The sequence below is a fragment of the Amblyomma mixtum genome, chromosome 3 (assembly GCF_055824585.1).
Source record: "Amblyomma mixtum isolate Tamu chromosome 3, ASM5582458v1, whole genome shotgun sequence".
NCBI lineage: Eukaryota > Metazoa > Arthropoda > Arachnida > Ixodida > Ixodidae > Amblyomma > Amblyomma mixtum.
Genome location: NC_143014.1, coordinates 113,089,389 through 113,117,085, shown reverse-complemented (window position 1 = coordinate 113,117,085; position 27,697 = coordinate 113,089,389). Strand labels below are relative to the sequence as shown.

Here is a 27,697-nt window from a genome sequence, read left to right as displayed (position 1 = left end):
CGCGTAAATGCGGATGGTAATCCTTATGTTACATGTATTCGGCCTCAAGTATGAACGGCGTAAGCTCCATCTGCCGTAAACGCTTTCATGTTTGTTCATTTTCAAAGGAAGCAGTTCAACACGCGCACGTATGAATACGTACCACGGCGTGCTCAGCGGCAAGAACCGCCCACATGGGTCTCGAATTGACTGGGTACAGCGCCGTATCTGCTTTTTTTCTCCGACGACACTTCATTATTAAAACCAGAAATGCCCGATATGTTTGTGTTGTGCAGGCCACCGGGCTCTTACATCTCGAATAATGGGCATGTAAAACATACGTTTCGGCTTTGTCGACAAAACGGCGCACTGCTCCTCTCAGAGCGACAGCACTACCAGAAATTAGAGGTGAGAAATTTAGCCAAGCCATTCATAGGAATTTTAACCAAAATCGCCGAACGAATGGCCCGCCGATGTACCATGGAGGCACAAGCCAGACCTCCCAACCCGTATTTTCTAGTTTAGAGAACTGGGAGCAAAACAGCAGCATTCGAAGCAGAGCCGGCAATACTGAATGATAACTCTTTATTTTCTTGAAGAAAGCACAGATACAAGCCACGATAACTATGCTTCAATTTCCTAAATTGTGGGATCAAGCGCTAATGAGCATTTAAGCACATGCGCACGATTACTTGAACATGGAGAGCACTCCAGGCAATTCTGTTGATTTACAAGATGAGCCCACAAGTAACATACATGCACAAAATAAACAGAACAGAAGTTATCTAAATATGAGCATCACCTGCCTTGCGGATAACGTACTGTTGCAAAGAAGCAAGTCACGACTATTTACAGCCAATTATTGTCGCCGTAATCACGTATAGCATCACAGAAAGCCAAGTATGATCAAACCTAAAAAACTAGAGTATTGCTATGCAGTTGTTATTGCTAAACGCCTTTATGTGCCAAAAAAATAAGGTTTTATCTCACAAAGGTTGTAATATACACTGAAGCAGTGAAAACATCGTTAAGAAATGCTGACACAAAATGCGGGTTCGAGCCCGGCCGTGGCGTTGTTCGTGTGTTCGTGCAGCCATTCCGTTAGTGGTTTCGCCTATTCTCTGCTCTGCTAATAGCGATATAGTATTTTTAATGGTAGATAAAGGGCAAGTAGATGTTTTTTTTTTTTTGCAAACACAAAGTAGACTGATTCCGTTCTCCTCAGCTGGCGTATTTGTTTTCACAGTTTTGAAGGTCACCCAGTTAACCGTCTTAACAATCCATAACGCCTGGACAGGATTCACCTTTCCCATACTAACACCCTTCCCAATTCACGCCTCCCTCCCCCTCACCAGACCTTCCGCCTCGGAGTGAAGGCCCTATTTAAACCCGCCAATGACGAACGCTTTGGCAAGCTCCCTGACGCTTTCCGCTGCCGTGTTCACTTCTGTTTACAATATACGCTGATCGTTTCTTCGTTCTTCCATCTAGGAGACAGCCTTTCAGCACAGGGCTGCGCTGTAGTGCCAGTTTTGTATTTTGTTCCGGCCGAGCTACTGCCGCGTCTGTCCTGTTGTTCCTTTTAGTGTTGTTTCGCTAGCCCGTAATATTCTTAGTTCTCCGCTGCTTGTGGTCTGTCGCTCGTCGGACGATATACGGCTCCCAAAGCACCCTGAAGAGGAAGATTCCATCATGCTAATAGATTAAAATGTTTTTTTGTTCGGCTGAGGTGCCAGCCGCCCACCATGGAGCCCAACGAGGGGATGGCCAGCGAAGTAACATACAAAGAGAAAGCCTTGCCCACGCCAGCTGTACCCTCCAACTACAGCTGAGCACACTTATAACGAACCTGACTGTTATACGAACGGCGTTCGCTGTATCCGAGGTTCGTAGTAAATGGACTTCTGAAGTTACTGCAAAAAGAGCTAAGTCCGACGAAAGCATCGTTTATTTCTTTGAAAAAAAAAAAAAACAATTTATTTGTGTCTCTTCCTTCAAACCAGACCATATCGCGGCGTTTTCCAGGCTCTCTATCGCGATCATGTTCTCGAGCCGAAACCGATGCTGCCCACACTCGGCTTTAGGGACGCGATATTACTAATCGCCGTTGAAGCGTTAACGGCAGCTGGCGACAGGCCGGCCTTCTTAATCACATTCCAGTCGGTCGGGGACTATTTTCAGCAAGGCATTAAAACTTCTGAAATCCCTCCCAATGGTTAACCCCTGACCTGGCACAGTAGCTTCGGTTTCGACGGTGCCCCTCTCCCACGCCAACCACGCTTCTCCTACGCTAGACGCTTTGCCCAGTTGGCACACATGAGCGGAATGATTTACACTATAAGTGATCGCCGCGCGCTTGGACGACGGTTGCCTACAGTTTATATACCGCCTTTTAGGCCGAGTTCATTCCTGGGTGGTGTTGTAGGGACTGAGAGACACTTATCAGTCTGGACGCTGGCTAGAAACGCGAGTTTCTCAGCTGCGTGGTATAGTTTCCGTAGCTTTCTCGTTCGTATAACTGAGTGGTGCTGCCAAAGTTGTTCGTGGCATTGAAGTGCATTGCCATTGGTGTAATGCACATTTTGACAGCAGCATCACCCTCATTTGTAATAAGCGAGTGTTCGTTATATATTTGGCCGCTATAAGTGGGCTCGACTTATAACCAAATATGACGTAACTCCGAGAACTTATCGACACGAGGTTCACCCTAGTCGCCTGGAAATAGCAAAAAACAAGAAGGGAGGACGAGACAGTACAGCCGTAAGAAAGAACATAGAAAAGTAAAAGATGGAGAGGAGAACAAGAAAAGGCATCTGCTGATTTCTCCCGGTCGGGTCAGCCCCGAGGGTGCCATCTAGAGAAGAGGGTCCCAAAGTGGTGTGTTGCCTCCGCCGAAGAGCTTGAATGGTCCAAATACTCGGCGTCGGCTCAACCAGCACTATCCCCTATTGCCCGGACACAGACAAGCACCACGCACGGTTAGATGTAAGTGGGCCGAGCCCACATGTTGTCAAGGAGTCGCGATGTCGCAACTCACTAACATCTGCTGGTTACAAATTCCCGGCTGGGTTAAGGTTGAAGTGTATCTTGAGCAAATACAATTGTCGCAATGCATAATGGTGAGCGCTTACCCTACAATTGCTCTACCTTCCCATTTTAAAGAATGGCCGCTTTATTTCGGCGCTTCCGGAATCTCCTTGTAAACCGTTTTTGCCCATAAGCTCGGACCGGCTGGTCGCGCTCTTGATTTTCATTATATAGCAGTGTCGCTATGAGGTGTCTGCAAGAAACTTCATTAGCAAATGGAGTTGCAAAAAAAAAGGTCATTGTATCATTAAAACAAAAAAAAAGTGCAACAGTGCATATTGGGCGGCGGCCGCAGTAATAAATACGTTGTATTATACATGGCCCAGTAAAGAGAATCATTTTGCAATACATTGGGTTGTAAAATTCGTGTTAATGCAGGGTATTGCGACGTGACGCTGTCAGTTGCACCAGTGAATGAAGCACTGCATTAAACTGGCTCGCATTCCAGCATCACTGTAGCGAAAAGTGTTTGGTTGCTAACAGGATTATTAGACTGAGCAAAGCCTCACTATCAAATTCCTGCTCCTTTGCAGATAGCTTCGGTATGACCTTCAGGAGCGATGGGACTTGTACAATCTCACACAGCTTCTGGTGGGCATCGGGTCCTTAAAAAATTTCAGATGATTTTTGCAAACAGTCCAACTTTTTACAATATTTATTTATTTATTTGAACCTCAAGGGTTCCCAGGCGCCACATTACTTGACGGGCAGGCGCATTAACGGCGGTTAACAATGGCTGTTGCGTGGTAACCATGAATATGATATGGCTTCCTCGTTGGCAGTCTTGAATTTAGCAGGACCAGGAGCTAGCGCTAGGCCACTGGGAAGGTCATTCCATTCGTGAGTTGTGTGCACAAAAAAAAAAAAAGACTTTTGTAATGCTGTCGTGCGGCCAAGATGCGGTCTGATGTTGTTAGGATGGCCTGCGTGAGGTGTTCGAGGTACCGGCTGTGACGGGGTGAACAATGAAAACAAACTATGATAAAGGTAGAGACCTGAAATTCGGCGACAGGAAGCAAGAGAAGGAAGTTGTAATTGAAACTTTAAGGCAGAAGTGTTAGAGTATCGTGAATAGTTTGAAAGAATGAGGGTATTCAATTCATACCTGCCCTCATCCAGCCACAGCCTTCCCTCCCCACTGACGTCATCATGGGCACACTGGGTAAAAGATTTCATGCAGGTGCACTTTCGCCACATGCCTTAAAGGTGCACTGAAGAGGATTTTGAACATGTCTTTTTGCCGCGGGAACTCGATCCACACGTTCCTAGCATTCTTAGAAACAGTGACTTATTGCCCTGTGTGGCCGATTTCCCCAATTAAAACGAATTAACGTCCGGCTCCCGCCTTTTTTTTTTTTTGAATTCTGCCTCGTACGGTGAGCGGAGTCGACCAACGCGTGGAGCGCCTTTCACCCAGTCCCGTGGAGGCTTTGCTTTCGCTTTATTTTGTTTTTTAGGTTTCCATGAACAAATAGTTTCATTCGCAGATAACATAGCCGCAAAATAAGCCCGAAGAAATATAAAAACGCGCAGACTATTTGCTACTACGGACTACTACGTATTACTCCGCCGATGGCAGAGCGGCAAGCCGCCACGGGACTGGATGAAAGGCGCCCCACGCGTTGGTCGGCTCCGCCCACCGTACGAGGCAGAATTAAAAAAAGAAAGGCGGGAGCCGGACGTTAATTCGATTTAATTGGGGAAATCGGCCACACAGGGCAGTAAATCGCAGTTTCTAAGAAAGCTCGGAACGTGTAGATCGAGTTGCCGCGGCAAAAAGACAAGTTCAAATTCCTCTTCAGTGCACCTTTAAGAGTGAAGTATACTTTGGAAGAATTTCCTCCGGATGCTCGAGAGAATATTGCGGCGAAAGCAGGAAGCGCATCGGTCAATGTCCCAATTTTTACTTTTCTTCCACAGGTGCCGCTGCATATCAGGAGCAGCAGCGCCACTAGGCGATGCACTGGGAGCCTAAGCGCGACTAGAGAGCGCGGAAGAGCGAGAGCGCATTTTTTGTGCGCCTCGATCCACGTGCGCCGTACGCCACCCTCGGCGCGCGTCAAGACGCGCGAGCATCCATCCGCCCTGCTTCGTAGCGGTCGCCAGTACCCCAACAGACGAGCGCTGCGCACGAAATTTATCAAGCGCTCTACGTGGCCGCGCGTGAGTAAGGGCGCAGTTTGTCGTCACTAGGTCTCCCCTCGCAGCGTGCGCCCTACGTACGCGCATCGAGGCACCCTAGCGCAACGGAGATAGCAGCGTCGAATGCGGCCCCGCAGCCTCTCCTGCCATCGGAGCTGTGGGCCATGTACTCTTGAAACCGACTGCTCTCTGTAACGAGTGCCAAATTAGCCTAATTAAAATTTCTGTTAGGTAGGCCTTTAAACGGCATGGCAAGCCTAAATTTGTAACAGGCTGTTTGTCTTTTGCTGTATTGTTCAGTCCTTTCGACCACAAAGCTGGAAAATGTCGAATTAGCGTCATACAATTTTACTTTAAGCTGAAAATTATTGCGCTTAATTGTAGAAAAAGTATCGCATGCGAGCTTTTGTTGATTATACTACTTTGCAAGCAATTTTCTTTGAGGTCAGGTTAAGTAAAATAGTGGTGGTGCTTAAAAACAATCAGGCGTTTATGTTACAAACTGAACGCTAGTTTTTTATGCGTAGCTCTTTACATACACGCTCGAATTTATAGCATGAAATGAATGGCTAATCAAGCAAGCAATCCAGCGAACTTGATACCTGAAGGGAACGAAGTGCGAAATCATATGTGCCGTTTACCTGAAAAAGGTTCTTCGAGGGAATTTTATTCCGCAAAGATAGTATCATTCCTTAAACAGCGGGAGACCTGTACTAAGGAAGTACAATATCGGAGGACATATTTTATTCCTAGGTTTCGGGCTGCGTCTGCTTTCCGGCTGCTCAGAAAGTTTTGTGACATTCATAAGGAGGAAAAATTATTTTATTGGAGGCCTAAGTACAATTTTTCTCCATTTGTCAAGCGCCACAGACGTAGCTGTTTTTGTATAACCACATTATATTCCTATAACGATGAGTTCCAGAGATTTTAACAACACTTGTTGAAGGAAGTCTGTTTATATAACGGATACTTGTTTGGGCCATACAACGTTATTTCTCATGACTTAGAGAAGCCAATTTCAGCCTCATGCTAATTAGTGCTACAATAACGTAGGTCATTCTTCACTAACGTTTCATAACGTTCCACCCCGCCGTGGTGGCTCAGTGGTTACGGCACTCGGCTGCTGACCCGAAAGACGCGGGTTCGATCCCGGCCGCGGCGGCTGAATTTCGATGAAGGCAAAATTCTAGAGGCCCGTGTGCTGTGCGATGTCAGTGCACGTTAAAGAACCCCAGGTGGTCGAAGTTTCTGGAGCCCTTCACTACGGCGTCTCTCATAGCCTCAGTCGCTTTGGGACGTTAAACCCCAATAAACCAAACCAAACCATAAACCAATCATAACGTTCCTTACTGACAACACGTTTTATGCCGTGTGGCAACTTCAGCGTGATAAATATTAATATTCATAATTCTTCACTAATCAAAGCCGTAATGAACATGGCTTAAAAATGCATCCTCATAGTGAAGCAATTGATTATAATATTTACGTAGCCTATGTTGGGCTAGAGGCTTTAGCTGGTGACGCGCGAGCTTCGCGCCAGGTATAAAAACACGAAAATACAACCAATTCTTCTAAGCTTCCCGCTAGACATTCCCCTTCTGACATGGCAAAACCAAAACATGGACTGCTAATACGAAAACTTAATTTCAGATGTCACCATACTTTGTGCCATTGTACGCCGCCCTGGTGAAATGACCACGGTAAATTCGTCTGTACTCGCTCCTTCTCTGTTATGCGGCGCTATAACGCAGCTGTTAGGAGGTACATCGATCATTTAAAAAAAAAAGGCATCGCAATGGATGGACGTGAATTAGCCTCTGCCCAGGGAGTCATCATTTCCGGAAGAATGAACGGCCAAGCAGGCTCCAGCCAGCAAGAACAATGACCATTGTGCGTTGTTTTGCTGGCAGAACAAAGTGCCGCGCCCCATGCGAGCAAGACAAAAGCGCGTGATCTGTTGCTATGGGGCTATAGAAAAATGCAGATTCAGTTCCCCACGCCCCGGCAACTGAGAAATATGTGGTAATCGATGTATTCCATTAAGAAGTTCTCGCAAACACGGACTTCTGGAAACGAGAACACAAAGCCGGTTATTTAAGGCTCAGAGGAAACTTTCAGGTAATCAACCTAATGACGGTAGAAAGATTCATACTCGAAAAGTGGCGAGGGGAAGAGGTGCAAACGGATCGTGAGCATCTGATAGACAGAGGGGGAGAGATAAAGATGAAGAGGGGAGGCATTAGGGAAGGCAAACACCCTTGTTGTTATCATTGGTAGCCTACCAGAAGGGTGTTCCGGTTTGCTACCCTGATCTGGGGAAGAGGGATGGTTGATCGCATGCCTTGATGTTCAGGCGTTGCCACTACAAATCAGTAGTTTTTTCACCGTTTTGAACGTGGCATTATCAAATTCGGTGTCTCGGTAGAAGCAGCCGCGTGATATTAGAACCAGCCGACACTATGGCCTTGACAGACGCCAACAATCGCTCAGCACGATCCCTTCGCCAAAATGGTGCGCCGCTTAGAACTTGAGTCATCATATGTCTGTTCGGTTCAGGCTGAAAACCTCACCTAACTTCCATTCCGCTAACATCACCTTTATCCATAAGAAACGGGACGCCAAGGAATTGAAAAATTACGGACAATCAGCTTACTGTCCGTTGCCTACAAGGTATTGCCACCTAGTATTGCCAGGTGGCGCATACGAAGCAGGGCGACGACGACGAAGTAGGGCTCGCGCCGTGTGGAGTCCGTCGCTGTTGTTGCCCCAGCTTGCTTGGCCTTCCCTTTCGTGCCTGCTATTAAAGCCCCCCTTCGTCAGCAAGTACGTTACAGTCTGGTGTATGCGCTGGGTAAGATCCCTGTATATGTCTAATACTCCTCCGCATACCCTGGGCTCCAGTCCTTCGCTGCTGGACACCCCTGTGCACCGTGCTAGCCGGAGAAACCAAGGCCTACCTCCCGAACACGGGCTTTTGGAGTCTGCAAGAGCACCCACCCATCGACCTGTTATGCCAGCTGCAGCCTACTATACCTTGCAGAATCCGCGACTGCCCAAACCATTCCATGGCAGTCAGCTCGAAGACGTCGAAGACTGGCTGGTCGAGTTTGAACGCGTGGCCTCGTTCAACCAGTGGGACGACGCAGCCAAGCTTCGAAACGTCTTCTTTAGCCTGGAGGATGGGGCACGTACGTGGTACGAGAACCGAGAAGATGCGCTAACATCATGGCATGAGATCCGCCGACGCCTGCTGGAGACCTACACCAGCACGGATCGCCAAGAACGGGCTGAACGGGCTTTGCAGTCTCGTATTCAAATGCCGAATGAGTCTGTAGCCATGTACGTGGAGGATATGACTCGGCTCTTCCGGCGAGCTGACCCGGCCATGCCCGAAGAGAAAATGGTGCGCCAACTCATGCGTGGCGTCAAAGAACAGCTCTTTGCAGGCCTCGTGCGCAGCCCACCATCGACCGTCGCTGCATTCCTTGCCGAGGCCGCGACGATGGAAAAGGTTCTTCAACAACGTTCTGCGACTTACAACCGGCCCGTGCATGCTGCTGTAGTCACCGAATCGTTTGCCACCGCCGGGAGCCACCCTGACGATTTGCGCGAACTGATTCGCACCATCGTGCGTGAAGAGGTCCTCAAGTTTTGCAGCCCTTCGCAGTCTGCACTTGGTTCGATTTCCGCTCTTGTTCGCGAGGAGGTGCAACAGGCGTTCAGGGGTCCTACCGTCGAAACACCACCTCTGCCGGGAGACTACAGCCGCCCCACCTATGCCGAAGTTGCGAGACGCCCGGCTGCAGCTTCGCCACCGCCGATTCCAGTAACGCCTCCTGCACCGCTGTCCCCAGTTCCACCAGTCCCGTATTTCGACGATCGCCGAGTGCACTTGCGGAAGGCCGATGTCTGGCGCACACCTGACAACCGGCCACTCTGCTTTCACTGCGGAGAACCAGGCCATCTCTACCGCAATTGCTCTTATCGATGCCTCGGTCTGCAGGGCTTTCGAGCCGATTCGCCCAGACCCCGGTTTGGCCACCGGCCTCCAGCCATTGAAGATTTCCTCGCGGAACAGCGACTTTCAGGCCGTGCGCCGCATCAGCCGCGCTCATCTTCTCCGCGGCGCTCTTCCCCGAACCCGCACAGCTCCCCGCGAGCAGTACAGGGTCGCTCGCCGAGCCCTCGCCGGGAAAACTGAGACCAGCGACCTTCGGGGGCGAGGTCGCTGGGAGTCGCTGCGCTGAAGACCTCCCGCCGCCGCCGCTACGCTCCGACCGTGAACAGATAGTACCGTCATCTGACCAAGACAGCTGCGTTTCCTTGGACATACCTGTTCTTCTCGACGGTCACAGAGTCAGTGCATTAGTGGACACCGGGGCCGACTATTCAATTATGAGTGATAAATTGGCGACTCTTCTAAAAAAAGTGCTTACGCCTTGTTCTGTAGTGCATCTCCGTACTGCCGGTGGTCATCTCGTTACTCCAAAGGGTATTTGCACGGCTCGCGTTCAGATTCAGGGATCTACGTTCGTCGTCAGTTGTGTAGTTCTGTGCAATAGCTCCCGCGATCTCATTATCGGGATTGACTTTCTGCGGAAGTATGGTGCTGTCATCGACCTCCGCCGACGAATCATCACCTTTTCGACCAGTAAAGCGACCCACCTCGCCGAATCTTGCCACCGCAGTGCCGCCCTTCGTGTTTCTGCAGACAGTGTCACGTTGCCGCCACGGAGCAGTGTTTTGGTTGAAGTCACTTGCAACGACTTGCATGACGCAGAAGCAGTCGCCGAGGCTAACTGTTCACTCCTGCTTACTCAAGGCATCTGCGCCGCTCGCAGTCTACTGACGCTTCGTGGTGGCCGGTCTGCGGTCCTGGTCATTAATTTTTCTAATGAGTACCGGCACCTTTTTGCAGGAACGGCTATCGCTTCTGCCGAACCTGTTACCGATATTCCCGTTTGTTTTGCGTCCGCGGCAGCCGGCACTGACGAACCTTCCCTTGAAAACGTCGACATAAACTGCCACCTGTCTCGGGAGCAACGCCTGGCTTTGGAACAGCTGCTGAAGGAATACAAGTCGTGCTTCGCTTCCTCCTCGAAGGTTCGTCAAACACCCATCACGCAGCACCGCATCATCACCTATGACGACGCTCGCCCTATACGACAGCAGCCTTATCGTGTTTCTGCTAAAGAACGGGCGGTTATCCAAACTCAAGTTCAGGAAATGCTTGACGATGGCATTGTTCAACCTTCCCAAAGCCCGTCGTCTTCACCTGTGGTCCTTGTTAAGAAGAAGGACGGCACTCTCCGGTTTTGTGTCGACTATCGCAAACTGAACAGTGTGACCAAAAAGGACGTCTACCCGTTGCCGCGCATTGACGACTCGCTGGATAGATTACGGCGCGCTAAGTACTTCTCATCCATTGACTTAAAGAGCGGCTATTGGCAAATTGAAGTAGACGAACGGGACCGCGAAAAAACCGCCTTTGTGACTCCAGATGGCCTCTATGAATTTAAAGTGCTTCCTTTCGGTTTGTGCTCCGCCCCGGCTACGTTCCAACGGATGATGGACACCGTCCTCACAGGCCTCAAGTGGCAAAGCTGTCTTGTTTACTTGGACGACGTCGTAGTTTTTTCGGAAACGTTTGACCAACATCTCCAGCGCCTGCGGGCTGTCCTCGAAGCCCTCCGCTCGGCAGACCTTACCCTGAAGCCCCAGAAGTGTCATTTCGGTTACGAAGAGCTCAAATTTCTGGATCACGTTGTGAGCGCTGAGGGAGTGCGGCCGGACCCCGAAAAGACCGCCGCCGTCGCACGTTTTCCCGTTCCGACCGACAAGAAAGCTGTCCAGCGCTTCCTGGGTCTCTGTGCGTATTATCGGCGCTTTATTGCGGACTTTTCCACGATTGCTGAGCCGTTGACGCGCCTCACCAGGAATACCACCTCCTTTGTCTGGACCACTGAGCAACAGACCGCTTTCTCTACGCTCCGCCAGCGCCTTCAAACACCTCCCGTTCTTGCGCACTTCGACGAAGATGCCGATACCGAGGTCCACACCAACGCCAGTAACATCGGTCTTGGCGCGGTCCTTGTTCAACACCAAGACAGCCTTAAGAGGGTTATCGCCTATGCTAGCCGTACTCTCTCCCGCGCCGAGAGCAATTACTCCACGTCTGAAAAAGAATGTCTTGCGGTCGTGTGGGCCACCATGAAGTTTCGCCCTTATCTTTACGGCCGCCCATTCAAAGTAGTCACCGATCACCACTGCCTATGCTGGCTGGCAAATTTGCGAGACCCATCTGGACGCCTGGCACGCTGGAGCTTACGGCTCCAGGAATTTGACATTACTATTGTTTACAAGTCCGGCCGCAGACACGAAGACGCCGACACACTGTCGCGTGCACCAGTTGATCCTGCCGACGCAGCGCCCGATGACGACAGCGGCTTCCTTGGAACTCTCACCGCCTCCGACCTACTGACTCGGCAGAGGGCGGACTCGGACCTTCGCCCTCTCATTGACGCCCTTGAAGGTAGTGATACGGTTATACCTCGCCACTTCTCTCGACGTCTTGGCTCCTTCTGTTTGCGGCAAGGTCTCTTGTACAAGAAGAACTCGAGAGGCAACGATAGACCTTACCTTCTCGTCATTCCAGCCGACCTCCGATCTGACGTTCTTTTCGCCTGCCACGATGAGCCCACGTCTGGCCACTTAGGCTTTTCACGTACGCTCGTCAGAGTGCGGAACATGTATTACTGGCCTGGACTTTCTGCTGATGTCAAACGATACGTTAAAAGCTGCCGAGAATGCCAGCGCCGGAAAACGCCACCACTTAAGCCGGCGGGTTTTCTCAGGCCCGTTACTGCCCCTCGCGCTCCGTTTGACCAGATCGGCATGGACCTCCTCGGCCCTTTCCCCTTGTCGCAGGGCGGCAATAAGTGGATCATAGTTGCTACCGACTATTTGACTCGCTACGCCGAGACCAAGGCGATCCCTCGTGGCACAGCTTCAGAAGTCGCAGAGTTTTTCATGCACAACATCGTCCTGCGACATGGCGCTCCTTCGCACGTGATTACAGACAGAGGGACCGTTTACAGCGCAACTAATCGACCACATCTTTCGGCTGAGCTGCACAACACACCGCAAGACCACGGCCTACCATCCGCAGAGCAATGGCTTGACCGAACGATTAAACAGGACCCTTGTGGACATGTTGTCCATGTACGTAGATGTTCAACACAAAACTTGGGATGAGGTCCTGCCGTATGCCACCTTTGCCTACAACACCGCCCTGCAGGAAACTACGCGCTTCTCCCCGTTTCGCCTTGTGTACGGACGCGAAGTCCAGAGCATGCTTGATGCCATGCTCCCGTGCCCAGAGGATGACCAACTCGCCCCAGACGCCCAACAGTTTGCCCAACGTGCTGAAGAAGCCCGTCAGCTGGCCCGCGTGCACATCGGGCAACAGCAGAGCTCGGATGCGCGCCGTTACAACCTTCGCCACCGACAGGTTGACTACAAACCCGGTGACCAAGTCTGGGTGTGGACTCCTGTACGTCGCCAAGGCTTGTGTGAGAAACTGCTCTCCCGCTATTTTGGCCCTTACAGAGTGGTACGGCGTGTGAGTGAGGTTAACTATGAAGTGGTTCCGGACGGTGCTGCGCAACCGCGACGCCGACAGCCCGACTCTGACACTGTGCACGTTGTGCGGCTTAAGCCGTACTATACACGGTGACGCAACCGTGCTGATGTTTTCGCGCGCTTCAGTTGCGGCAGTTTGCTTGTTTTTTTTTTTTGTTTCACCCTTACGTCGACAGCGACAGCGCTCTGTTTTTTTTTCATAAGGGGGGAATAATGTCACCTAGTATTGCCAGGTGGCGCATACGAAGCAGGGCGACGACGACGAAGTAGGGCTCGCGCCGTGTGGAGTCCGTCGCTGTTGTTGCCCCAGCTTGCTTGGCCTTCCCTTTCGTGCCTGCTATTAAAGCCCCCCTTCGTCAGCAAGTACGTTACAGTATTTACTAAGGTAATCGCGAATAGAATCCAGACAACCGTAGACTTCAATCAACCAAATGATCAGGAAGGCTTTTGTGAAGGATACTCGACAATAGACCATATTCACGCTATCAATGGAGTGATAAAGAAATGAGCAGAATATAACCCTTAAATACGGCCTTCTTTGATTATGGGAAACCATTTGACTGAATGGAAACCTCAGCAGTCTCGCAGACATTGCGGAATCAGGGTGTAGAAGAGTCTTATGGGAAAATACTAGATTTCATTTCATTTCATTTATTTCATGTACTGAAAGGACATGAGGGGGCGAGAGAAAAAAGCTGCCTTACGGGCAGCTTGACAAGCTCGCACCCCCTATTATATATGGACAAGGGCAGACACAGTTCATGCGCGAAACATTAGGAATTACATATTTTGTAAAGCCATTAGAGTAATTAGATAACAATTAATATCAAAACACATGACAACTCTATAGATACTGTAATAATATGCAAATTTTAGAAACCAGAGAGTGGCAATTTTTCATTGCCGTGTAAAAAAATGTCGGCATAATACGCACCACTTTCACACACACATATACACATTAACTGCATTCATCAGAATTCATATACCATAAATAAAATCAACTGTACAGAACGTCAAGGTTTCTAATATGTTCATGCATATTATGGCCTTTATTAAGATCATTTAACAGTCTTGGAATTATATTACACAACATTTGCATTCCATAGTTTGTTCGCGATGAGGGAACTTCCCAGAGTTCTGTGTGTCGTGTGTGATATGGGTGAATGTTCTGACCTATGTTTGCTAACTGTGAGAGGAAGTTACTTTGTTTTTTATCTTTCACTAGGGCCTTGCATAAACAGAAATCATAATAGTGTTCCATGTTTATTGAGTTAAGTTCTTTAAGAAGTGCAATAGATGAACATATTGGAGGTGAGTTTGTAATAATTCTTAAAATTTTCTTTTGAGCGCGACCAAGTTTTTGCAATATTTTTGCATGTACTATTTCTCCACACGAGGAAACAGTAACGTACAGTGGACAGGAAAAGTGTGTGGTATAGCAAAAGTCTGATGTTAAATGGAAGTACGTCGCGATGGCGATAAAGCAAACCTGTGGTGCGAGCTAGTTTAGTTGTTATGAAGTCGAATTGCAAGTCCTACAGCATCTGCTCCGAAAATATAATTCCTAGAGTTTTGAAGTTACTAACGATATCTATGGGTTTTCCATTTAAGGAGAGATAATGACCTTGTTCCAGTTTCCTTTTGATCTGAAAACTACAGCTTTTGTTTTCTTAATATTAATGGTTAGTCCATTACTAAAAGACCAATCGGTTAACTTAGATAAAACTTGGTTGCCACAGTGGAAAAGAGGGTCAATATCACTATCTGCAATAAATAAACTGATATCATCAGCGTAGATTATATACCTTGCAGACTGATCAATTTGTGTGATATCATTTATGAAAATGTTAAAAAGAAAAGGCCCCAAAATACTGCCTTGTGGTACACCAAATGATGTTGTTTTAGTCGATGAAACCCAGTTATTTAGAGATACGTACTGTTTACGGTTCTCAAAGTAAGACTCCATCATATTAAGTGCGACACCACGTATACCATACAATTCTAACTTTTTCAAAAGTAAGTTGCGATTTAAGGAATCAAAGGCCTTACTGAAATCCACAAATATTCCTAACACAAAGTTATTTTGTTCAAAATTTTCTAGGATGTATTCTCTTTGATTTAATAGGACAAGTTCAGTTGAGCGATGTAATTCTATATACAAATTGCGAGTCGGTTAATAAACTGTGTTTGTCTGTAAATGACGCAAATCGAGAAAGAAGACTCTCTAAAACCTTTGAGAAAATAGGCAATATTGAAATAGGCCGGTAGTTGTCTCGGTTGTTCTTATCACCTTTCTTATAAAGGATATTGACTCTAGAAATCTGTAACTCACGACGAAAGAGGCCAGCATTAAAACAAAGATTAAAGATATAAGTTAAAGGTCTGGCAATAATGTCCGCGACAAATTTCACTGGTCGAACTTGGATATCAAAAACATCAAGAGAAGTAGTGTTTTTTAATTTCAAATTTACTGTTTGAACCTCAGATTCTGCTACAGGGTATAAGAAAATTGATTGCCCACACTTATTAGTCGCTTAGTGTGCATTGTCATCAACGACTAATGAAAAAGGCAGATTTACTAAGTAGTCATTGAAAGTACTTGCCAGTTCCCTTCCAGTTACAATTTTTCCATCAATATTTCGCTCAGTGACTGGAATTTGGGACTCTCCGGTTCCGAAGAGTGTATTTATTTTTTTCCATGTTGCTGCTGAGTCCAAACCTGTCATAAATACATTATTGAAGTATTCTGTCCTGGCACGCTTAATTTCCTTGTTAAGTCGATTACGATACTGTTTGAATTCTTTTAATCGCTCAGGATCACGCTCTGTAAGAAATTTAGCGTACATAGAGTACGTAACTTTAATTTTCTTCAGAAGATCTTTATTAATGCACGGCTTTCTAATTTTTCGTGGCTTTTTGTATTCTTTTTCGGAAAATACTTTGCGCATATTGCTGTGAACAGTGAAAGAAATCTGTCAAAGGAATCATTAGGATCATCCGTGCTAAATACATTACTCCAGGACAAATTTAATACTTCCTTCCGAAAACGTTCGAGCTTTTGAGGTGAAATACTTTGCACGAACATTGGAGATTGAGATTCATCACCGTGATCCAGAATAGCCATGAATATTGGAAGGTGGTCACTGAGATCACAGGACAATACTCCAGCTTTTGTATTTGCGGTGGTTGAGCAAGTAAGAAAGATGTCAATTAATGTTTCAGATTCAGCAGTTACCCTCGAAGGCATACTAATAGCGTTCATTAGGCCGAAACTTTCGAAAAGCCATTTTGTTTCATTTGCCATTGATGAATATACGAGCATATCTATATTAATATCGCCGCCACAGACTACTTTTAATTTATTAATTCTGCTGTACTCAAAAATATACTCAAGGTGCTTGAGAAAGTTTGGAATACTATAGCTTGGAGGACGGTAAACTACCGAGACAAGATAACCGTTCAAATAAACAGATAGTACTTCACAGTCGGTGCCACTACGGGTGAGGGCTTCGATAATGTCGCATCTGTATGTCTTTTTCACTAATAATGATACACCGCCTCCACGCCGCGTTGGACGATTTAGGTAGAAAACATTGTAGCCTGGCAGAGTAAAAACATCTTCGTCTTTATACCATGTTTCGGTTAGCATAATCACATCAAAATGACAGCCGAGCTGGCCAAAAAGTACATGTAATGGTACATGCTTATTTTTTGCTGATTGTGCATTTATATGATTATATTTGATGTCAGATAAATATCCTTTTCCGAGGTGCTTACTTAAGTCGCTAAGAATAGTATACATGAAAGCAAAGACCGCAGTCTGCCGAAGCTTTTGTCTCCTAAGCAATAGCTGTCAAATCGTCCTTTGACCTCACTACCAGAGCCGAGTCTCCTTCGATACGCCTGACAAGAATTTTGCCGCTGCTGTGCCAAACAAATTTGAAGTTTTTTCTTTCGCCCATTGCTTCGTTAGCCACAGTAATGAACGTGTTTGTTTGGTTAGGTTTGCCTGAATGTACGTCGATGAATTCTCCTCCTTTAGTTGCTTGCGTTTTTCGAACCACCGTTCCCTCACAGATTGCTGGGCGAAGCGAACAATTACCCCTGGGGTTTTATCAGTTTTTGAGGGCAGACGATGCATTGCAACGACATCACTGTCTTTCAGTTCGGGAAGGCCAAGCGAGGCAGCAAGTGTGTTAACTTTAAGATGAAGATCTTCGTGTTCTGTCTTCTGTATGCCATGAATTTTGAGATTCAGCTTTCTGTTTTGCCATTCCAGTTCATCGACGTCTTTCTTTATACTTTTTATTTGTTCACTGGTCTCGTTCTTTTCAAGTGTTTCAACACGCTCTTGGACTACCTTCATGTCTTTTTCTTGTTGTGCCATCCTAGCCAACACTGTGTCGTACTTATCAGATAGCAACTGCATGCTTTTCTCGAAGGCACTGACGGTGTCTTTCATGCTCTTTACGTCGGCTTGCAGCTCCGCTATCGCAACAATGTTCATGTTATCGGCTGCGATTTTTTGTTTAGCTCCTTGGCATTGCGGACAACGCCACTGCCTTCGAGTTGCTTCACCTTTTGATTTCAAAGTTTTCTCAGAGATACCAGCGCAGTTTCCCGAATGATAGAAATGAGAAAATTCTTTGCAGGTTATGTAGGCATCGTCACCAATCGGCAAACCACACTCAAAGCAGCAATCTTCCTCATCTCCACTCATTCTTCGCTACAAAGAAGGGCAATGCGGTGGCAGCACATGAACAAAGGTAAGCGCAAAATGATTCCAAGAAAAGATGTGGCCACAGACCTGTAATACAGAGGTGGCCTTTTAGGACGTGCTCCGTCTGTACTGCCGTCACTGCCCAGAGTGCCGAGAACGCCGCTGGTTCCTTCTTTTATAGCGGTCCGGGGCTGCGCTGCTCGAAAGTCACGTGCTTCAAGCTGCGATGACGCTCCAACTTAGCTGCACAGGGCTGACAGCAAGGGCTGGCGGTGGATACGCGTAGTCCGGTGATAAGCCGTCTCCGACCTTCTCTCCTGGCTATCGGCAGATCTCTAATACAGAGGTGGCCTTTTAGGACGTGCTTCGCCTGTACTGCCGCCACTGCCCAGAGTCATATATCGATAACGCCTGCACCACTACCATAGTCCTCCATAAAGACAGCAATGAAATTCGAATAACGAACGGTGTCATACAGGAAGACACGATCTCGACAATGCGATCCACAGCCTGTTTGCAGGAGGTATTCCGAGGCCCGGATTGGGAACAGGTGAGCATAAGAGTTAGTAGGGAATACCTAAGTAATCTGTGATTCGCTGATGAATTTGCCTTGCTAAGCCACTCAGGAGATGAACTGCAATGCATGATCAGGGAGTTAGACAGGAAGAACAGAACAGCGGCTCTAATTGACATGCAGAAAACCAAAGTGATGTTCAACAGTCTGGCAAGGGAACAACGGTTGACAGTTGGTAGCGAGGTGATGGGAGAGGTAAGCAAATACTACTCAGAGCAGGTAGTGACCGCTGATCCAGATCATGAGAGGGAAATAACTAGAAGAATAAGAATGGGGTGGAGCTCGTACGGCAGGTCCTCTCAGATCATGAATGGCAGTTTACCACTATCCCTCAAGAGAAAAGTATACAACAGCTTTATCTGATCGATGCTCACCTGTGTGGCAGAAACGTGGAGGCTAACGAAGTGGTCAGCTTAAAAGGACACCGCAGCGAGCTATGGAAAGAAAAATTATAGGTGTAACGTTAAAAGACCGAAGCGGACAAAGTGGGTGAGGGAACAAATGCGGATTAATGACATCCTAGTCGAAATCAGGAGTCAGAAATGGGCTTGGGCAGCACACGTAATGCGAAGGCAAGATAGCTGCTATTCCTTAAGGGTAACGGAATGGATTTAAATAGAAGAAAAGCGTCGGAGGGTGCGGCAGAAAGTTAGATGTGCGGGTCAGATTACGGAGCTTGCGGGGATACGGTGGCCGCAGCTGGCTTAGACAGGGTTGATTGGAGAGACACAGGAGAGGCATTGGCCCTGCAGTGGGCGTAGTCAGGCTGATGATGATGATGACTGTATTTCAAATGAAGGGAGGCGTAGCAGGGAGTGGCAGAAACTTAGGTGAGCGGATGGGGTAAGAAGTTTGCCGGGATCGGGTGGCCGCAGCTTCCGCAAGACAATTGGATAGACATGGGTGAGGCCTTTGTCTTGCAGTTGGCGAAGTCAGGCTCATGATGATGACGATGAACTGCACTTATTCCGCATCATCCATCCGCCTTCTCAAAAGAAAGCCACGCCTAGCATAGGAAGAGAGAGGTGTGTGTTAAAAATGATAGGAAGGTTAATCGGAAGAAGGTTTGGCACCCTGCTCTAGGAGATAGAGAAGAGTGGTCATAGCTGATAACTAAAGTATCCACCTCAGAAACCGAGACGAAACTAATAGAGGGACTAAAAAATATTAGCAGATATTATTTAATCGGCGTACTACGTGAGCTTCAAGCACAGAACCTGGCACATGGTCGCGCAACACGTAACGCCACCACAAAGACAATGGGCATTCAAATCTGTCGCGTTTGTTTTGTGGAAGAAATGCGACAATGCTACAATTGTATGCTGCTGAATAAATGAGAAAGCTACGTGTATTTGGGCCCTACTACATGCTATTGCAACGAACAGAAGCTTCGCTGCCAGCAAAATGTTAGTCCAACATTCTTTACAAGAAAGCGCAATGCTTGTCGCATGTTGAATTCCTTTTGCAAGCGTTTTCGTACCCTCTGTAAGCCACAGTGAATTAGGGGAGTAGCACATGCTCTAGAAGAACCCGCGCAGGAACTCTCTCTACATCGAATTCTCAAAATACTCATAAAGAAAGAAAACATACTAGCATACCAGGAATCCGTACGAGGAATCAGTATTATTATCGAAATGTGTTACCACTCGTCCATAGCCTTTTTTTTTATTCTGTCCTACGCGTTGGATGGAAAGTGTGGTAACGCCTTTGATAATACTAACCAGGCGATGGGGTTTGCTTCTAAGCCTTACAGTGGAGCCCTTACGTAACTCCTAAATGCAAAAAGGCCTGGAAAAGTGAGGACAAAGGCTAACCTACAGTAGATGTACGGAAGTGCTCATGTACAGGAGCTACGTATTTGCACATTCAACCGCCTACTTCTTCACTTAGCTCCTGAGGCTTGATGAAGATTTAGGATCGTCGTGGACGACAATCATGCCGACGGAAGTCACAGACTTCACATGCCACATGAGAAGTCACATGCCGACGGAAGTCACAGTCAGAGACCATTGCTACAAGCGTGCAGTTTTGAGAATTCGGCTTCGGACTTGTTGACGCCACATGTAGCTGCCACCGAATGTAGCGCCCGGTTCAAGCGGGGCTGTCTTTGCCTGATGGTGAATATCCGTCGCTGGTAGAAGTGCTGCGTCACGGAAGCCTTATCGCCATCGCTGTCGGAAGAGCTGCCCTTACGTCTGGAACAGCAGCGAGAGGCTTCCGGTTGCGCATCTTGCTGTGAGCTGCCACAGACGAAGCACGGGTGTCCAGCCAATAGGACACTTGTCAAATGACAACATATCCCAGCTAGAGATTTAAGGGACACGAAGTGTTTCATCGAACTCAGCAATGCATAACAGCTCACTAAAAGTGGTCACCATTTCTAAATAAACGCATGATAAGATGTTTTATACTTTTATTCGCCGAGGAATTTCATGCCAATGAAAGGCCACTCGCGCCGTTCCGACTGAGGTCGCTAGCATGCGAAATAGTGGCTGCGATTGACGTCCTCACCACAATGCGACAGGGCCATATTTACCGTGCGCGTCACATGATGTGAAACAACCTTTACATTCATTAAATCATATCATTTGCGTTCGAAATTCTGTGTCTGTAGCTCTTTAAAAGGGCATGACAATCAAGCTACCTGCAATTTTTTCCACAAGACTGGCCTAAAATATACGCGAAATTAAGTTGAGAGTTGCCTGGTTTTAAGAGTGCAGTCAGTGGACTAAAGCTTTCACATTAGGGGGAGGGGGGGGGAGTGTCGTAGTGTTATTACTGGTTGTAATTGCTAAGAACCATGCACGTGCTTCATGACCCTGGTGGGCTTAGAGCGGTGCATACAATGCCGTCTCACTGACGATTATGAACTCTAAGAAGAAAAAACAGCTGCGTTGGGTTCAGCAGGAGAAAGTACTACATGCATTTGCGAGACGTGAGACACCGGGACAGCATTCTAACGGCAATCCCCCTTCCGAATAATTCTCCGCCTCGACCTGTCGACGGTCTTGATGAAGGGCCACAAAACAGAAAGTATTCCGTTATTGTGGCGAACAACGAAGGTGCTGCACCTTACTTAATACAGGGGACAAGGGCTTGCGAGATCACGGGAAAAAGTGTTCGACCACCTTTGGAAGTCCTTCTGAACATATGCAAACGGTACAAAAAAGGCATATGGACAAAATCTACTAATTAAATTACAGGGTAACCTTCGCCTCCTGTGAGACGGAGGTGGGACCTTCGGAAGGTAGTAAAGCAGAGTTACTCCAGCCGTTCTCTCTCCAGTTTTCAGACTCTAGTAATCTCGGATGTTTCAGCATAAGCAACTGGAAAGGCGCTTATTCACTGTGCACTGTACGGAGTAATTCCGCGCCGTTCTCTTTCTTTGATCTGAAGTCCCAGATGTTAAAGTGTTGTGGCATTTCAGCACAGGCGACTAGCGCACACAGAGCACCAAAACTTTATGGTTGCTTCCACGCACATAAGATCACCTGGAGCCACTTGGACCAAGAGCACTTTCTCAGGCTCGGTTTGCGTTCGATTCCAGCGCAAGGATCCGTACTGGTTGTCAACGATTCAAGTGGATTCACAATAGCTCAGAAAAAAAAAGAAATAATCATGAGACGTTCTTCAGGCCGTTCTTCTAAAACCTCTTAAGCTAAGCGCCTGACGATGTCTTTAGAAGCTTTCTAAAGAGTATTAACATTCACAGGTTGCAATTTCTCTCATCTTAGCATCCATTTAAAATATTGGCATGCCCGATTTTCCATCTCAGCAGCATTTATTTTAACAACAATGATTTTCTACGAAAACGTTTTGTGTTTTCAGAAGATCCGTAGTGATATTAACTCGTTCTTATCACCTGATGCCCATTTAGGCGTAATTTAACAAATTGTACCTCTAAAATAGACCATTTCAGCTTATATTTTACAATGCCAAGCGAAACAAACAAATATGTAACTTTGGAACCCGCGAAAAGCTTCTTTTTTATTTCACAGCCAGACCGGTAAGCGGATCTTCAACTCTTGCTATTTTCATAGCTGGCAAAGTAGATGTCACCGGGAATAGCTAGGCGATCGGAGAAATAAGGAACCCATCACGTTTGTTAAGTCAACTTGTGCTCAACAAAGACTAAAAGAATAGGGCAGCGGCGGTGATGCGCAGAACGCTACAAAATTCTGCGAAAAACTGAGACAGCGCGGGATTTCTCCACGCTATCTATATCGAGTGTGACTGCGCTTCTGTCGCACGTAGCGGCACCTGCTGGCCGCTCGTTCATCAGCGTGTTCCATTCGCATGTTCGAGAAAAATGACGAGAGGCGCGACACAGAACGTTACACGGTGTGTTATTCATGCTGGAAAAGACTATCGCCTCGACTGCTAGCAAAAAAGAACTGCTTGAAGGCTTGCAAACTGAAAGAAATAAAATCAAGGCAAAGGCAATGCAGTCCAGGTAGTTATCTTCCATAGTAAAGCTTCAGCCGTGCGATATGAAACCCTTCAGGCTGCAGACGACGTCTGAGTGGTTGGTCGCGGCTGTCGGTGAGAACCTCGTAACTCAGACGGCCCATGTGGCGAATTACATTGTAGGGTCAAAAATAGCGTCGCAATAGCTTGTCACTGAGACCTCGCCGTCGAATAGGCGTTTATAAACAAAGCTCACCCCCTGGTTGGAACTATATATCACCGCATCGCAGACTATAGCGTCTTGCGTCCAGCCGTTGCTGCTGCATGATTCGAGTTTTTGCCAGCTGGAGAACTTCTTCAGCACACGGTAGGAATGTAGCTACATCGATTTTGAGATTCTCGTCTTTTATTTGAAAGAGCATGGCGTCGAGCATAGTCGTTGCATCGTCTAGACAGACAAAACTGAAAGGTTGGTGCGTCGTCTCACGTGCTGCAGTATATTACGCGAACGTCACATACTTAATAATATCGTCTCAGGTATTGGATTCAATGTCCACGTACTACATCAAGAGCATGTCCTCAAGCATCTTGTTGAGATGCTCAGTGTGCCCGTTCGTCTGGGGATGGTCCGCTGCTGTCCGGCGATGAATGATGTGGCCGTAGTGTAGTACAGCTTGCGTCATTTCCGCAGTGAAAGCCGGTCCGATACCAGTTATGAGGATTTCTCTCGCGCCGTGGCAAAGCGCAACGTTGTTGACGAAAAGCGCGCGGCATCCAGTGCCGCAGTGGTTACAAGGGCTCTTGTTTCGCAGTAACGACTGTTGTACTATGTTGTTACTGTAATAAATTTTTGCCGGACGCAGACGTTGGGAACAGACTTAAACGGTCCATTCCGGCCTTTTGGAAACGCCTCGTTGGTAGCTATATTGAGTTTAGAAGTCCGGCCGAATTTTTTTTTTTCTGGAGTGTTTGGACTCTTTCAATCCTGGCAGCTTCTAACACAGTGAACAACACCTGTTGTTAAGCGCGGCCAGTTATACTTCTCTTGTATTTGGGCTACGTTCCGAGCGACCGTAAGGTGTCCAGAGGAAGGCTGTTCGTGCAAACCTTGAAGATATATGCACGCAAGATCTGTGGAATCATGATGAATTTTTAGGGCGTAAGGGCATCTGTAGCCAAAGAGTGCCATGGCATACGGCTTTTTCTTCTACTGGAGACTGGGTCATAGACCCATCTCCCAAGCATTTCACCCTAAAGAAGCCGAGCATATCAGGAAGGGGAAAGCTTGTACATGGTATCACCAGTGGGTACCCGGCGGCACTGGGAGCGAACCCCGCAACTCCCGCATGTGAGGCGGATGCTCAAACGACTAGGCCACCGCTGCGGTATCTGTGGAATGGCGACTTGGTTTGTTCTCACATTGTGCCAAAAGTTTTCTCAATAAGATGCCACCGAAGAGCCAGAGCACCATCAGATCGCTCTTGAAAGTTCTTGGGTCTGTGGTGTTGTTGCCTTTTCTGTAGTCAATCAGGAACTTTAACTCCAGCTCGGCCTGCCATTGTTTAGAGAGATCTGCCGAGCTGAGTATGCAGATGAAAGACTTTTCTTCACGGTCTTATGGCGGGGGCTCTACAGGGGCACGAGAAAGTCAGCGTCGGTGTGCTTTCGGCCGCGCATGTACATAACGAGGATTTCAAACACCTGAAGCCGCAGGCTTCAGCGAGGGAGACAGCCGGACGGTTTTTTGAGCTCACACGACGGCCCGGTGTTCTTTCTTTCTTGGGGAATAGTTATAGTTTCTGCTTTGTATATATATGTCCTGTTATGTTTTTCAATTTCTGGTCACTATATATATATATATATATATATATATATATAGATAGATAGAGACAGCCGGACAGTTTTTTGAGCTCACACGACGGCCCGGTGTTCTTTCTTTCTTGGGGAATAGTTATAGTTTCTGCTTTGCATATATATGTCCTGTTATGTTTTTCAATTTCTGGTCACTATATATATATATATATATATATATACCGGGTGTGCCAGCTAAATGTAACCAAACTTTAAAAAAAGGCGAAGTGTCCTAGTCCACTGAAACCAACTTTGAGTTGTTCATAGTCGCCTGGCCTAGTCTTAGTATTTTTTTGCTCTTGAAAGCTCATAATTAGTTCAGTTTAATTAGCTAACTTTTTAATTACTGACCTCAGGAAGAAAGTGTCAATGCAAAAGTTTTAGATCACCTCGAAAAACCGCTAGTAGTGCTGTTTCCGTCAAGTTACGACTCACATAGCTTCATTTATTGGCCTTAAAAGAAAGTTGTCACGTGACCAGCTGCTCGCTCATTTCTCTCCCCCGGTGTGCACCCAAAGTCTCATCGATGAGAGGACTTCAAACAAAACTGATTTTATTCTTTAAGGCGCGCCTTGGGACGTTGAAGTGGCACAGTTGTCATGTGAAAGCTTTTTCTTATTGTGCGAATTATGGTTAAAGGCCGGTGAAAAAACTACTTTACGTAAATATTACTTTGCTGCAAATGTCTCAGTAAGCTGTTTCTCAAAGCGATCTACAACTTTTCCGTTGAGACTCTCTTCCTCAAGTCAATAATTAAAAAGTTAGTTAATTAAGCTTGACTAATTAGTCAACCTTGACGAACGAAAAAAATACTGCAGACTAGGTCATGCGACTCTAAATAACCCTCATTTGGTTTCCTACGGCTAGGACACCCCGTGTTTTTTAAAAGCTTGGTTACATTTAGCTGGGTCCCCTGGTATATATATATATATATATATATATATATATATATATATATATATTTATATATATATATATAGTCACCATAAATTGAAAAGCATAACAGGATTTCATTGAAATAAATCCTTGGCTGAAATACATACTCATGTTTTATGCCAAGCATATTACTAGAGGTACACTACAGCCCTTCGCCGTGGTTACGCGCCGTGCACACCACGTGGTACAGTGACGTCACACCACGTGACATACCACGTGACACATGACGTCACGACAGAGGAAGATGAGGGTCCACCTCGCGCCGTCGCTGTGGTTGCACGCCGTGCAGACCACGTGGTACAGTGACGACACACCACGTGACATACCACGTGACACATGACGTCACGACAGATCGCCGTCACGCGCTGGGAGAGGGAGAACGATGCCATCGCACAGACACTGGAATGTCCTCGAGCGGCATTCCCGCGCATTTCGAACGCGCGTTCACACTCGGTGTAGGTGAAACGCTCGCTCCACCGGGCAGGCGGACGCGGCTTCCGTCGCAATCCAGGCGCCCACCAAACGCGCGTCTCGGGGTTAGTCGGCGTTCCGCTCTAGCCATGCCGTTGTCTTCCCCACGACGAAGGCTTCTAGTGGTTGTATTAAAATGACCAAGTATTCAACCAAGGAAAGCCATGTATTACCAAGCCTAGCCATCAATATGCTTCGCATCTGACCAGGGTTAACCAAGTTAAGCCTCAGCAATTTTTTTTCTATTTCTGGTTTATTTATCTTATATTGATCAATCAGCTCCCAAGGAATTACTTTTGCTATATATATATATATATATATATATATACCAAACAAGGGAAAGGGAATGTGGGGCGCTCGTTATAAGTATGAGAGAAGCCAACAGCCACAGAAACCAAGGGACACAGGAGATTTTTAATTAATTTATTTATTTTGTGGTGTTGATCAATTTAGAATATTACTGATTATGTTATCGCTTAAAGCTAACTGATTAGAAAAGCAGAAGAAACAACCACAATGCGCCGGTGGGATCCGGCGGCTTTAAGCGATAACATATTCAGTAATATTCTAAATTGATCAACACCACAAAATAAATAAATTAATTAAAAATCCCCTGTGTCTCTTGGTTTTTGTGACTGTTCGCTTCTCTCATATATGTATATATATATGTATGTATATATATATATATATATATATATATATATATATATATTCGGTTGACACAGGGTAGAAAAACAACAACTTTATTCTAACGTTTCGACCAGGATCTGGCCTTCGTCAGACTGCCGAAGGCCAGACCCTGGTCGAAACGTTTAGAATAAAGTTGTTTTTCTACCGTGTGTCAACCCAATTACGTTTATATTCTACCGGATCCATCCGATCTTCACCCTATATATATATATGTGTGTGTGTGTGTGTGTGTGTGTGTGTGTGTGTGTGTGTGTGTGTGTGTGTGTGTGTGTGTGTGTGTGTGTGTGTGTGTGTGTGTGTGTGTGTGTGTGTGTGTGTGTGTGTGTGTGTGTGTGTGTGTGTGTGTGTGTGTGTGTGTGTGTGTGTGTGTTTGTGTGATTTCATTTGTGGGACCAATCTTCATCCGAGGGAGTGGTACATGAGCGTTGCATTTACGATGCACAGTCGCACGCACTCTTGTGCCAACGACGGCAAAAGCTATCATTCTTTACGTTGGAACCAATAACATGGAAAATACCAGCGCCACAGCAGCATCAGAAAAGTACAAGTCCCTGCTAGGAAAATTTTGCCATAAAGACCCCATGTGTCTAGAATTTCTGCAACACTTATTCTGCCGAGAAGCTATTGAACAGCCGTCACGACAACCGCAACGGTGGTTTCGTTCGGGAGTGCAACCGTGAGGCATGTAACCTCAACAAACTTCTGCGGGACTTCTGCCGGCGTTTTTAAAACGTGTTCTTTTTGAACCAGGGCCTCGAATGGCTTTCCGCACCCCATGTACTGGCCGCCGATGGTGTCCACCCTAACTTTGAAGGGGTAGCAATCAGAGCAAGCCACATTCAACGATTGTGTTTCAAGAAAATTGGCACATTCAACATCGTGGAACGATTTCACATCACAAGACCATGCTGAGAATAACGCCTCAGGTCCTCTGCTGCGTACACGCAAGAAGACGGCCTCCACCACACCCGCACTGTCCAACGAAGAGTTTCCTTCCATGGAACCAACTTCCCCACCTGCGAAGCTACGAGGGCCTTCTCCTCCTCGCTGCTATCTTCTCAACAAAGCTGCGCAAGAAGCTGCCCAATGCCGACAGTAATGGCTCGCCGGCACGAACAGCCTTATTTCCGGTAACAGTGCTTCCGTTGTTTTTCGAGACTTTATTCAGGCAGGAAAATTATCTGACGCCTCCGCTATGA

At 46.9% G+C, this 27,697-nt stretch overlaps 1 pseudogene; it reads left to right on the top strand.

The window, feature by feature from the left end:
* Positions 1–173: 173 nt before the first annotated feature.
* On the top strand, positions 174–27,697 carry LOC149351443 (uncharacterized; annotated as a pseudogene).